Source organism: Gavialis gangeticus, unplaced genomic scaffold (assembly GCF_001723915.1).
Source record: "Gavialis gangeticus isolate Ggan-Ray unplaced genomic scaffold, GavGan_comp1, whole genome shotgun sequence".
NCBI classification, from domain to species: domain Eukaryota; kingdom Metazoa; phylum Chordata; order Crocodylia; family Gavialidae; genus Gavialis; species Gavialis gangeticus.
The window spans coordinates 99,461,610-99,475,128 of record NW_017729025.1 but is presented as its reverse complement, the minus strand read 5'-3'; the positions used below and the strand labels follow the sequence as shown (position 1 = coordinate 99,475,128).

General features: G+C 53.8%; 1 protein-coding gene across 8 annotated transcripts in view; it reads left to right on the top strand.

The window, feature by feature from the left end:
- Positions 1 to 13,519, top strand: part of LARGE2 (LARGE xylosyl- and glucuronyltransferase 2) — a 100,183-nt gene that overhangs the window by 12,812 nt on the left and 73,852 nt on the right. For 6 of the 8 annotated variants that reach the window (XM_019519312.1, XM_019519311.1, XM_019519310.1 and 3 more), the window contains exon 1: positions 8,803 to 8,908. The exons of 1 other annotated variant lie outside the window; for it this stretch is intronic. The gene's annotated coding sequence lies outside the window, so the exon portion shown is untranslated. Of the gene's footprint in view, positions 1 to 4,686; positions 4,861 to 8,802; positions 8,909 to 13,519 lie in introns of those variants that run through there. One more of the 8 variants, XM_019519305.1, reaches the window with a different exon arrangement.

The following is a 13,519-nucleotide window of genomic DNA, read 5'->3' as shown; positions in this document are numbered from 1 at the left end:
GGCCACTCGCATGATCAGGGGGCAGCAGGGCAGGCCCTACGAGGAGAGGCTACGGGACCTGAACCTGTTCAGCCTCCACAAGAGAAGGCTGAGGGGGGATCTAGTGGCCTGTTACAAACTAGTCAGAGGGGACCAGCAGGCATTGGGGGAGTCCTTGTTCCCCCGAGCAGACTAGAAATAATGGTCAGAAGCTGGCAGAGGGTAGATTCAGACCAGACATCAGGAGGTGCTACTTCACGGTCAACTTCCAAGTGAGGTGGTGCTGGCTCCTACCCTGGGGGTCATTAAGACTAGGCTAGACGAACACCTTACTGGGGTCATTTGACCCCAGTACTCTTCCCTGCTAAGGCAGGGGGTAGGACTTGATGATCTGCTCAGGTCCCTTCTGACCCTACAAACTATGAAACTAGGGTGTTACCAGTGCATCCCACAGGTATCTGAGACAGGAGCGTACAGCCATGGCTGAGTGTCTGGGCCATAGGCATAGCAGTGACTTTTGGTTGCTGTAGCAGCAGCGGCTTTACTTTGCTCCCACCCTCAAGTTGATGTCCAGGGTGCTTGCCCTGTTCACCCCTCCCTATTACACTACTGGTCTAAGAAGGCCAAACTAGGTGCAGCCTTCTCTATGGGCTGTCAGAGGTGGATGGCTGCCCCATCAACCCAAGGCTGCCTCTCTTTCTGTGGAAAAAGGGGAGGGCTGGGACCCTCCTGTCTACACCAGGCAGGACAGTGTTGGCTCAGGCTTAGCTTGGGCATGGCCCTGACAAATAGGACCTCTCTCAGTGTAGGGGAGTCGGTAAAATGAGACAGATGAGAACTCTGCTCCCTGGCCTCTCTTCCCCACGACATTTCTGTGGTAGCTGTCCCTGTGGCTGCGGTAACGCCCAAAAGTCAGTCTGTGGGCTATGTTTCGCTACCCCGGCTCTGCTGAAATCGGGGGGTGGGAAGGGGTGTTCCTGGAGCAAGTTGCTGTTCAACATGAGTAAAAGTGGCTCCCTCACCTCAGCTTGCACACTTATGATCTGGAAGAAAAAAGTAAAAAGCAAGTTGGTAAAAGTCACAGCTGAAGTTAGGCTGGGAGGAGTATCTGAGCCTGCCCCCCTGCTGGGGGATCCACCCTGTCCCCCACCTGCTCGCTGCCCTCCTGTCAGAGGGGAGACGATCATAGAGTCATGAAGACTCTAAGGGTCTTGGAAGGCTGGAAGGGACCTCCATAGGTCATCTAGTCCAGCCTCTTAATAAAAGGACCATCAACCCTGACACAACACATGACATAACACCCTAACCTGCCACGGGTAAATCAGGGGGAACGTGGCAGCCAGTGGCCTGCTTTTCTAAAAGGTTGTTAATATACGGTCAGGAGATCCCAGGTAAAGGGCTGCAGCCCCTGCTAGAGAGAAAGGCAACCTGCCCCCCCCCCCCTTACCAGTTTGACCATAGTAGGGTAAGGTTCCTTTCTGTCCCCAAATATGGAGATTGATCTGACGCTGAGCAGAGAGGCAAGACCTTCTAGCCAGGAACCTCCAGTTTTAAGTCCTAGCAGGAGCGCTGGTGCAGCCCTGTCAGTCCATTGCCTTGGCTGCAGCAGTGGTTCTCTGTTCACGTATGGAACGTCTGGTTGGATGCTGGAGCTGCACAGCTGTAGTAATGGTGAAAAGAGCCTAAGGAGGGTTTGATACATGGGCATGAGTCTTAGCAGGCTGAGATAAGGGCTGTCTGTGAACTCTGGAATACAGCCCTGCATTAACTGTATTATGTGTACTTTTTGGCATTTCCTTTGCCCCTGTGACAACTAACTGTATGCTGGGGGAGCTAGGGTTTGGCAACCATGTGTAGTGTTTTGAAAGATCCTATCCAGGTGCACAATTTGGTGGTAAACTGTTGGTTCCATCACTGTAGAATATCCTGGCTCTTTTGCTACAGGTTGTTCTCTTGCCATTGAGATGTAAAAGATCCCAGCGCTTGGGAAAGAGACTACTTTGGCATAAAGCCAGAGGGTGCTGGGTCTCTGCACAGGGGGTCTCGATCCTGTTCTCCTTACAAGATTCCCTTCCACCTTTCAGCATTCCCCCTGCCATTCCCCTTGGTTCCTGTGTCCTTCCCCCCCTTCCTCTGCTCTTGTAAACAGCTGCGTGGCATTTGACAGCTATCATATTCCATCCCAGGCTGAAAGTGTCCCTAGACCCATTATCACAACAACTCTGTGGAGCAGGTTTGTGATTCAAAGGTGATCTATAAAAATTATCAGGAGAGGAACCTGACTGGGCTCATTCTTTTTTTGGAGCTTTTTATGATAGAAGAAAGTGTGTGCGTGTGCATGTGTGCATGCAGTGTGCCCTTGTTGCCAAAAAGGCTAACAGCATACTGGGCTGCATTGGTAGGCGAGTTGCCAGTAGGTCAAGGGAAGTGATTATTCCCCTCTATTCAGCACAGGTTTGGCTACATCTGGAGTACTGGGTTCAGTTTTGGGCCCCCCACTACAGAAAGGACGTGGACAAATTGGAGAGAGTCCACTCGCATGATCAGGGGGCAGCAGGGCAGGCCCTACAAGGAGAGGCTAAGGGACCTGAACCTGTTCAGCCTCCACAAGAGAAGGCTGAGGGGGATCTGGTGGCTGTCTATAAAGTGGCCAAGGGGGACCAGCAGGCAATGGGAGAGTCCCTGTTCCCCCGAGCACTACTGGGAGTAACGAGGAATAATGGCCATAAGTTGATGGAGGCTAGATTCAGGCTGGATATCAGGAGGTGCTACTTCACTGTCAGGGCAGCTAGAATCTGGAACCAACTTCCAAGGGAAGTGTTGCTCGCTCCTACCCTGGGGGTCTTAAAAAGGAAGCTAGATAGACACCTAGCTGGGGTCATTTGACCCCAGCATCCTTTCCTGCCCATGGCAGGGGGTCGGACTAGATGGATCTGCTTAGGTCCCTTCCGACCCTACCAACTATGAAAATATCTGCCTCTGGCTGCATGTCATGCAGCCCTTGATGGCTTGCCAAAACTCAGTAAACAGCCCTCCGCCCAAAATAATTGCCCGCCCCTGAGCTAAACTGTTCTTAGTGGTGGCAGATGACAGAACAAGGAGCAATTATCTCAAGTTGCAGCAAGGCAAGTTTAGGTTAGATATTAAAAAGAATTTTCTCACTAGGAGGGTAGTGAAGCACTGGAACAGGTTATCCAGAGAGGCTGTGTAATCTCCATCCTTGGACATTTTCAAGACCTGGCTAGACAAAGCTTTGGCTGGGATGATCTAGTTGGGGATGGTCCTGCTTTGAGCAGGGGGTTACACTAGATGACCTCCTGAGGTCCCTTCCAACCGTAATTTTTTTATGGTTTTCTGTGTCCCCCCTCGGTCTGTCTTCCTACATGGGGTTTGTAGCTTAGCAATGCAGGTCCTGTCTACCCTCCTCACCTGCTTTATTGTTTCAGAAGACAAGACAGGGAAAGCTACTGTGCCTGGTAAGGAATGAGGTGTTTTATTCTAAAACTGTTGCTAACATCTACCTCATTCTGCTGAATGAAGCGCTCTCATGGAGAAAGATTTTGTGCCACCCAGCTGCCCTCATTGTGGGACTGTCCATGATCTAGAGCAGGGGTAGGCAACCCCCGGTGCAGGTGCCGGAGTGGCGCACAAAGGCATTTTGCTTGCACATGCACCTCAAGGCAGATGGCAGGGAAGGGGCTGGGGCTGCACTGCCACAACAAGGACTGGGCCCCTTGTGGCTCTCCCACCGTCTGCCCCTGGTATGCCCAGGGCCAGATTAATGCATAGGCAAACTAGGTACATGCCTAGGGCCCTGAGCTGTGGGAGGGCCCCAGTCCTTCCTTCCCCGGTGGTGGCACAAATGGCCCCATTGCTTTCCCTTCCCTCCCATTCCCCTCTGCCAGCCTCGCTGCCTTGGCGGCTGTTTCCTAGCAGCAGCTCTGAGCCCTGCTTCCTGCAGGCAGTAGTGCCCAGGTGAGGAGGGGGGTCCCAACCAGCCCAGGGTCCACTAAAGGGTTAATCTGGCCCTGGGTACGTCAACATCTTACAAGTCAAGGTTGTAGGGGTTTTTTGGCACTCTGTCCAAAAGCTCTCAGACCACACCCTCACTGATGGTCTTCCCCTAAAACCAGAGGAGAGCAGGCCTGACACTGCAGGTTAAAAACAACACCAGGGTCTCTCTGTTTTACTGGCTAAAGCAGGGGAGAGCTTGGGGCCGGAGCCTCCTTTGCTGGTCCCTGGGTTATTACCATCCTGCAGGCATGGTCTTGCTGGAAGTTCTGGCCCGAGCTCCCTCCTGCTCCTCTGGGAATTACCAAGCCAGGAGGTAGAGCAGCCTGGTCTGATGCAGGTGCCTTCTTGAGTGAACTGCTTATAACAGAGCAATTTTGAATCACCGTGGAGTCTGGTTACTTGTACCTGAGGCCCTGTTTTGCAGGGGAGAGCAAGTATGTCCATCGTTGGAAAAGAATGGCCCTGGTGAGACTTTTTTGCCCTGTAGTGGCCTTCCGTAAACATTAACCATTCACCTAACCCTCATCTGAGCAGGAAAGAGCAAAGGTCATCCAGGCTGATGTCATGTAATGGATCCTACCCTAATGAGAGGTAGTTAGTTGCTTGCAATGACTATGTGAGAGCTTGGCTTCTGCAGAAAGGTGAGCCCTCAGGCAGGGGAAGGAGAGGAAGCTTGTCCCTGGAGTGGCCAGTATTGGACAAGCTTCAGGCAGGCAGGCAGTGATTTTAAAGAAAAGCAAATGGACTAAAGCAGTTTTCCCGACCCCCCCCAAACCTGGCTGGGTCAGGAGCTACCTGGTGTAAAGTGGGTAGTACGCAGAAGGAACAGGATCCTGTGCCCTGGGACGGCAGGAACAATAGCTCATTGTGAGTAGCACTTATCCCTCTGCATCCTCTAATGGGGCTGGGTAATGGAAACTGGCATTATTGGGAAACCTCTCGTCTTACCACTGGCAGCATTTGTCTGGAGCGAGCAAGGAGACTTGGAGGAGGAGAAAGGGAGGGAGCCTTCCCTGGCAAGGGAGTGAGGTCTGTCACTGCAGGGTAGGGGAGACATGTGAAGGATAGAGGGAGCATTGTGCAGATACTGACATGCATGTCTCTGTCTGCGCCAGCCTTCATACTCTTCTGTGCAGCCCCATCTGCACATACCTGGGTGCGGGTTGGCCCCTGCCTGTGTGGGTCTGTCTAGTGTTGCTCCAACAGTGGCCGCAGCCTGACATTCACCTTTCCAGGAGCACTGCCTACTCAGCCCCAGCCGCTGGGCACCAGCTGCTGTTCCCATAGGGAGGAGGGCATGGCCACTTGCAGGGCTTACACCCAGCAAGCAAGAGCAATAGTATCTCCCATGCGTTATTTCAGGCAGTTAGATACAAATGTCATAATTTCATCAGGTCTCTGCCCTGCCATCTCATCACAGGGGCTCCACCTGCCCCAGAGCAGAGTTTCTTCTAGGTGGTTAAGTCACAGGCCAGCTCTTGTTTTTCTGTGAAAGGACTGGGTCATGAACGATGGCTTTACAGTGCCAGGACTGTCCTTGGGCATCTGGCTTACTGGGGGCTGAGCAAAGTGTGTGGTGAAGGAGAGCAGAGGTAGTGGTATCTCTCTGTCTCTCTCTCAAAAAGCAATGTTCCAGCCTTCCAGCAACCAGGGTGGGTTGGGCGAGTAACCTCACCTCTGCTCCAGTTTTTCTGCTGGAGTCTGTCCGTCCTTTCTTATCTTCCTGGTTTGTTCCTTTAATTATGCCTAGTCCTCAGAAGCATAGTTCCGGCTTTATGTTTGTCTTGCAGTTTATATAAACTTCTGTAGGCAAAGGCAGAGTTTTTCCACTGTGTAGTTACTGCCACAGCCATGCTCGCCACTGGTAGCTGGCTTGTCACTAGCCAGGGCCCAGAGGACTTGGTAAAGAACAGAGGGACAAGTAGTTAGCCTGCCTGGGCTGCTGGGATGGGGTGGGGCTGCAGCGTAGTAGCCAGCTCCTGCAAGTTACTGAATTAAGGGATGAATGCTGGTATGTGGGGCAGGCATCCCAGCTTTACAAGCGTATAGTTACTGTGGGGAGAGTCAGCGGGGGAGGGGGGGGGGAGAATGGGGTAGGGGTCAGGCAGGATCATTTTATCTCTCAATTAAAGCAGGTGGGTAGGGCATGGTCTCTCTGCAGTGTCCCTTTCCTGGTGGGCAAGGTTCTTTGGGTAGATGTGATACCTTTTATTAGACCAACTCAGTAGTTGGAAAAAAGTTCTTTGCAACATGGCTACAACCAAAAACCCTTTCCTGGTAGGTTCTCCAGGCCCCACACATGCATTTGGTGGCATAGCCCCGCAGGACATGGACCCATTTTATATATGTGACGAAACCACAGCATCCTTTAATTCTGATTCTTAGCCCCCTGACCTGGCCACCTAACCCTGTTCCCCTTCTTACCCCTACACTGGGGCTAAAAGCCGGGATTTCTGACTTGCTCTGTGTGTTCTGGCCTGAGCAGAGGTAAGAAGACCAGGTGCTCTGGTTCTGCTCCTATGAACTCTCCTCACTGAGGGGGACGCTCATGTATGCAAGAGACCAGAAGTTTCTTGGGGCCCAATCTGAGACTAGGGAGTGAACTCCTCAAAGAACAGAAGTCCATTGCAGACCTCCTAAATGCGAGGTGCATTTCTCTGGCCCTGCCTTTTCCAACATAAGCACACAGCAATGTGCATCTTAAAAGAAACCCGAACAAACCAAGGCTGCTCTGCTTCATGTGCTTCTTTGATCCTCACCCCAGGAGGGAGCAGAGCAGATGGTAGTCAGAGCTGCTTGATGCCATCATGGGGAGGTGCTCTGGTCCTGGGGGGAGTACAGTATAAGAACCTGTGCAGAAGAGCAGAGACTCCCCAGTCTGTTTTCGTGGCCCTAGTCACACTCTCCTCCTTACTGATCCAGCCCTGGCTTTGTCTCTGAACTGTGGCAGGGGGGGACCTTGACTTGTGTGCCTGAAAGGCACTGTGCTGCTTCCTGGCTAGCATTTCACTAGTAGGTGTAGGTAGGATGGGGTAATCCTGACCGCCAGGGATGGTCTATACTTCCCTGGACTCTTTAAGGGGCAGCTGAAATGTCAGTTGGGGTTTTGTAAGGACAAGTAGGAGCAGCCTGGGCTGGAGGTGAATGTCTCTCCTGGGACAGGGGTTTCTGTGCTGTGCATACGTGGAGGCCTAGCCCAGCCTAGCCCCGCAGCTATGCAATGGGCTTGAAGGAGCTGTTGTCTTCCTGACTGACAGGTCTGTGCTTGCTGGCTCCAGCTGTACCTCTCTTGGGGGAGGGGGCAGCTCTTTGCACTAAAATTGCCAGGCAGCCTCAGCCCCACCTGCCCACTCCCTTTCTTACCACACCCTGGCCCCGCTTTGTGCATCTTCCCAGCTCCTCTTCTCAAATGCAAAGCGAGGGGGGAGAGGGGTGCTTAGATCCTCCTGTATCCTGGAGGCACTCAGTCCTCCAAGCCTGGGGGCCCGGAGCAGGGAGAGCAGCTGCAGGTACAGGCCGCCTCTGCATAGTTCGCATTCCAAAGCCAACCCAAGCGTGGGCTTTCAGAAGGACCCCTCTCCGCCCCTGCCATCCCAAGGAAAACCCCAGTCACTTCACATTCCCCAGGCAGCTTCCCAGGACAGCCCTTCCCGCTGGGCAGTTTATGGACCAGCCAGCACCGTACCTAGACTCCTGGTGGCCCTGTGCAAACTTTTAGTATCAGGCCCCCCTTCGCCAGCGATAATGATAATAATAATCCTTATTTTCATCATTTTGGGGCCCTCTTTCTGTCCAGGCCCTGGGCAGCTGCCCAGTTTGCCTGTGCTTGTGTCCGACCCTGGGACCAACCTGCCTTCCTGGACAAGTCTGGGGCAGTGCTAGAGCTGGTTTGGTTTCTACCAGTTCTCCTTTCCTTCTTCATTACCTGACTCTGCACTCAGCCCTTCTGTCTGCTGTTGAGCTGTGGGGGCTCCCCTTCTGCCCCGTGCCCTGGTGTTATTACCCCTACCAACCAGGGACCTGCAAGCCTTTCCTTTGGCCTCTCTTACTGAGTCTTCCTGCTCCCAGTCAGTGGCGGGTGACACCCGCTGTATCCTGCAGCTGCAGAGATGGAGGCCCGAGGCTGCAGTGCTGGATCTTGGGAGTAGAACGCAGGGTGCCTGATGCCTGGTCCTGTACTCTGGCCACTGCCCATGCTCCCCGTGTGAGATCTGGCGACTGCCCGTGCCTGCAGCACTGTGTCCCAGCCCCTGTTGCTGATCCTACTGTTGAGTAGCTTTGCAGTCATCCTAGGCAGACTGGGCGTCACAGTGTCTGTCTCCTGTGTTAGGTAACCCGGTCAGTCCCAGGTGGTCTGTCCGCTCTCCTTGGGCATCAAGAGCTGATCCAGCATGTTCCTCTGCAAATATTTGCTGAAGACAAATCCCTGTCATGGCACCAGCTCTACGATTGGGGCAGCTGGACATCTCAGTGGGTGCTATTTCTTTGCCCAGGCTCTTCCCTCTTGCCCACAGAGAGGACAGTGACATTTGAGTCAAGGTAGGGATGCATAGAGGGAGGGGGAGCCGGTAGCCAGCAGGGACGGGGGTGCAGATTCATAATGACTTTCTCCAGGCAACTCCATGCTCCGGGCACTGAGCTGGTTGAGCAGAAAGTGCGTTTTAGTCTCTTGTTTTGTTTGTTCTCTTTCTCCATTAGGGGGGCCAGGCACAGGGCAATGCAGGCGGGGCAGGGGTGGGGGGAGAGAGCCTGGGCTTTCAGAGCTGGGAGGAGGGGGGGAAGTGTCAGATCAAAAAGGGAGGAGTAAAAGGGAGGATTGGGAAAGGCAGCCCCAGGAGGGAGCAGCAGCAGCAGCCTCAGACTGCACGCTAGGTTAGGAGCAGCTCTGGCAAGAGGACAAGGTGGGGAAAGCCAGGTAAGGAGACCAGCTCCTGTGGGGAGCCATGACAGGCTGGGCTGCTGGGGTTGTGAGAGGAGGCTGTGGTGTGAGAGCTCGGGGTGGGGGGCTGTAAGTGGGCAGGGGAGTGCTGGTGGATGTGGAGGTGATGGAGTAGCAGAAGCCACCGGTGTGTGATGTAGAGGGGTCCTTGCAAGCTGGGGCTCTGCTGCTCTAAGTCTGCACACACCCCACCCCCCAGCCAGAAGTTGCAGGCCCTTCTTTGCTGTGCCCCTTGCTCCCCCAGGATGGGGCTGATGTGTGGACAGGGAGTTTGTAGCAGGCTTCCTTGCCCTTCCTGCTTTACCTTCATGGTAGAGGTGAGCCAGCTTGAGAGGCCAGGATGGGGCTGGGAGCAGAGGGCTTCTTTTCTCAGTCTAGCCAGCCTTCCCCTTGGGCTCACCCCCTTGGCCTCTTGGACCCCCACTCTCCTTTCCCCTCTCCACTCCCCCAGCCCCAACCTGCCAGTCTGGGGTTTCCCAAGTGGTGAATCCCTGGCAGCAACTAATAAAGTTTGCTCCTTTTAAACAGCCCATCTACCAGACCGTGAAGCACGCAGCCACGTGTTCTGGAGCTGCCCACTCGGTGCCCACTGACCGTTTCAGGATTTCATATCTGCCAAGACTTGTGAGCAATGAACAGGCCACCTGCTGCCTGACACAATGAAGCTGCTGCCTCTAATGAGAGGGATCCCCCTTGGCCCAACACATGAAAGAGATGGGAAGGAGAATCATAGGACTGGAGCAGGGTGGTGGGGAGAGGTGATAGAGGAGCAGCCCACAGAGCTGTAGCATGTAGGATTTGGGTAGTGTCTTTTAAATCAGCTGTTCTCAACCTTTTTTGTACCAGGACCCATTTATAAACATCAATGGCCAGTCCTGACCCAGGGCCCTTCACTTCCCACCTACTGCCCCTGTCCCCAGTGTGTGAGGCATGGGGGGCCCCAGGCAGCCCCTTGCAGGTTTCCCACATTTCTCTCCTTTAAAGGAGAATCCACTTTTAAAGTTTGCTGATCCATTTTTAAAGTTTGTCTGTGACCCTTCAATGTATTCTTGCAACCCACTTTTGGGTCATGACTCATGGGTTGAGAAACACTGTTTTAAATAGGCAGACAAGGTTCTTTGGGTAAATCTGATATCTTTTATTAGACCAACTTAAATAGTTGGAAAAAATGTTTTAAGCAAGTCTTTCAGGTTCAAAATAATTTTAAATAATTTGTGAGCTTCTGAGTGGCTCCCCTCACCCTGCCTGTGTGCGGCTCAGGCTGCAGTGTGTACATGCATCCAGGCCTTGCTTGTATATGTGGTTATTGGCTTCCTGCTGTGTCCAGGTGGCTTCTTCCTGCCATGTGTGTTGTGTAAAAAACAAAAGACACAAACCAGGCCAGGCTCTCGGGGAGCTGCCATTGCACCATGATGTTGAGAGGGGCTGTCAACAACATCAGGTTGCAGCCTTTTAGAAACTACTGCTTCCAGTCCTCCATGCACCCCCTTTCTCCAAGGGCTTGGCTGGAGGGTGCATTGGGGCCACAGTCTCCGGGTAGTGCAAGAAGACGGTTGCAATTGTCTCCATTAGATGCAGCCATAGGGTTCCTTGCAGGCAGCTGAGGCAGGGCTGAGTGTAATGTCCCGAGGAGAGCCAGGGGATAGTCGGTTAGTTCCCTGTGGTGAGCGGTGCCCCACTGAAAGGCCTGCACTGTGCAGATGCCATTCAGAGCCAGACTGAGTCCAGCCCAGACACAATGAAGAGGAAGAGCCAGATTTGCAGCTACAGGGTCAGGAGGGTGACTGAGGCTGTTCTGTGGAGAGGTTACCACTGTGTGCCCTTGTTTGCCAGTGTCTCTAGAGTCACCCTCTGTGGCTAGCCAGAGGCCTCTGCCGTGCCCTGAGTCATGGGAGACCTGCCAGGAGGGGCTTGGGCCCCAGTCACCTGCCTCCTTGTGGGCTGACCTGTCTGGGCAGCATCAGGAGGGAGGGGAGCTGTCCTGTAATAGCCCATGGGACTAAAGGCTCCTTTTGAGCATCTGCACATCAATAGGCTTTGAATAGGAAGGCAACTCCTAATCCAGCCTATTCAACCTGAATGGAAGCAGGAAGGCTTTTGTTTGAAGGGCCTCCAGATGTTGTGCAGAGGTCAGGGAGCATTTCTGTCTTGTTCAACAGCAAGGACAGAGATGAGGAGGGCCCCATCCATTCTGCGGGGTGTGGGGAGGGTCTGCCCAGGCTCTTGGTGTTCACGCTTTTCACACTATGCACTCCTGGAGGGTGTCTGGTCCTGGGCCTGTTTCCCTGTGTGGAGAGAGCCACCTTTTCTTTACTGCACTGTCTCCCTCCCCTTGGGTGAGAAGAGCCCTCAGTAGCAAGCAGCTCCCTGCCTCTTGAGGGGCGTCTCCAGGGCCAAAGTGGGGTGGGTGTCACTTAAGCTGGAGGAGTTGGGGTTGCATGCAGGCTCTGAGCAGTGACCACATAAAGTGCAAGCCAGGTTCTGTCAGGAAAACCTTGAAAAGGGCCAATAGGGGCTGAAGTTTCAGCATTTTAAGGACTGAGCAGGAAAATGGGGGCAAGAAGTAGGGTCATCTTCGGCAAGTTTTGCCATGTCTGGACCGTAACGGAGTGTCCCCCAGTCTCTGAGGAATGCAGTAGGCAACAAGGCTCGGGGATTAGCTCTGAGAAACTTAGTGCATGAACAAAGTGGGGAGGGGAAAGCGAAAGGAAAGATAGATGGGCAGTCACATGAGACTTTCTGTGTCGGAGGGGGGTAGATGCCGCCAGAAGGTCACCAGAGGGAGGAGATTCCCTCTCCTGTGGTCTTCCTGCTGGTAGCTGAGTTTTCTTCCTTTGTCTTCTCCTCTCTCTGTCCGCCCCCTGAAACAGGGACAGCTCTTGGTCTTTCTTTTAGTCTCTGGGCCTTTGCACCTGTGTTTTTTGGGGATGATTTAATTTACTCCCCACAATATGGTCTGGCACCGCTAATGGCAGCAGCTGTATAGAAGAAGAGGGCAACTTGCAGCAGAAAGTTATTGTTTCCAATTAACTGCAAAGGCTGCTCTGTATGTGAAGCGGGGGTGCTTCTGGGCAAGCTGGGCAGTTTTTCAGGGGGTTGCCATCTTTTGCCCTTGAAACTGAGCTTTCACCAAATAAAAGAGCAGTTCTTCAGGGCTAGTAGTTGCCCTGTTAAGAGGAAAATGGTGACCTGAGTTTAGCTGATGCTCTGCAGCATTAGCCTGAGTCTGCAGAGAGCCTGGGAAAAATGCTCAGAGGTCACTGCCTCTGTGGTCGATGCCCAGCTTGGGTTCCAGGGCACTGAGGTGGTGGCTGTGCAGCTGACCTGTCAATGTGATTTCCCTGCTCATTTTGAGGGACTGTTAATTTGGAAGCCCTCAGAGGTGATGTATCTACCCTTAGCCATTGTCAGCCATTGGCCAGGGTGCCAAATGAGTTTGGCAACCTGCTCTGTCTCCTGGGCAGGGCACCTCTTCCTCCTTGAGTGGGTGGAGCTTAGTCTGTGGGCAGAGCTTTTTTCTGACCCCGGCTTTTTCCCAGTCTGAAGCCATTGTAAGGCCACCTGTTTGTGGGGAGCTGGTGCATACGGCCTTCACATCTGCTGGTCTGTCTTGTCTGCTTGGCAAAGTGCAGCTTGCTGAAAAGGGCAAGGCTCTGGGGTGCCAAGAATTGACGTGTGTGTGTTGTGTGATGGTTGCCTCTGCACAGCAAGGCTGATGGTGCAAGTGACAAGTGCAGTGATCTTACTGGGTCTCCTCTCTTTCCCCTGGGAAAGTTTCTGTGCCCCAACCACACATACCCCTTTCCCATGCTGGGGGCAGGGGCAAAACCTATGGATCTGCTGTCTCTGGGCAGTGCTTTGCCCTGTCCTTCAGAGAGCTGAGTGGCCGGTTCCTGTCGGACTCCCAGCCCTGTGGAGAGGACCCGTGGGGCAGTGAATTGGCGTGAATTCTGCTGCATGGGCCAGCGGCTCACCACGCTCGCGGTTGTAGCTTTGGTACATAACGGGTCTGCCTGGCCCTTTAAGGCTGCAGCGCCTGGGCACTGATTCCCAGCCAAGTGTTCAGGATCCCTGCTCCACACAATGCACAACATTGTTTGGGCAGGTAATCATCCGTAGCTGAGCCAGGGCAGAGGGAGGCCCCTGGCTTGCCAGACTGCCCCTGCCTGCTCTGCGGGGTCCTTCCCCAGGGGCAGCAGTGCTTATGCCCCTGGCTGCCCTCTGGCCCCTGAGACGGAGGAGCCCAGGAAAGTGCCTGAGTGCTGAGTTTTAACTACTTGCTTATCGCTATATGGGTAACGCTCCCAGGCAGCACGGCCCCGAGCGCCTTGTCCTTGAGGCCTGTATCTCTGGAGCAGCTCTGGGCCTTGCCAGACTTGGGAGGGAGAGGGAGGGGGGAATTCTTTCTCTAGTTCAAGGGCAGGTTTAATTCAACATCAGGTGACTCTGAGCCTGGGGAGAGCAGCTTTCTAAGCCTCGTCTTGTGCTCAGCCACTGGCTGGGGGCAGGATCTGAGGGAGGGCACCAGGCATAGATTGGGGCCTTGGTGCTGCCCGCTGAAATTAGCAGGAGGGTAGCCACTGGGGC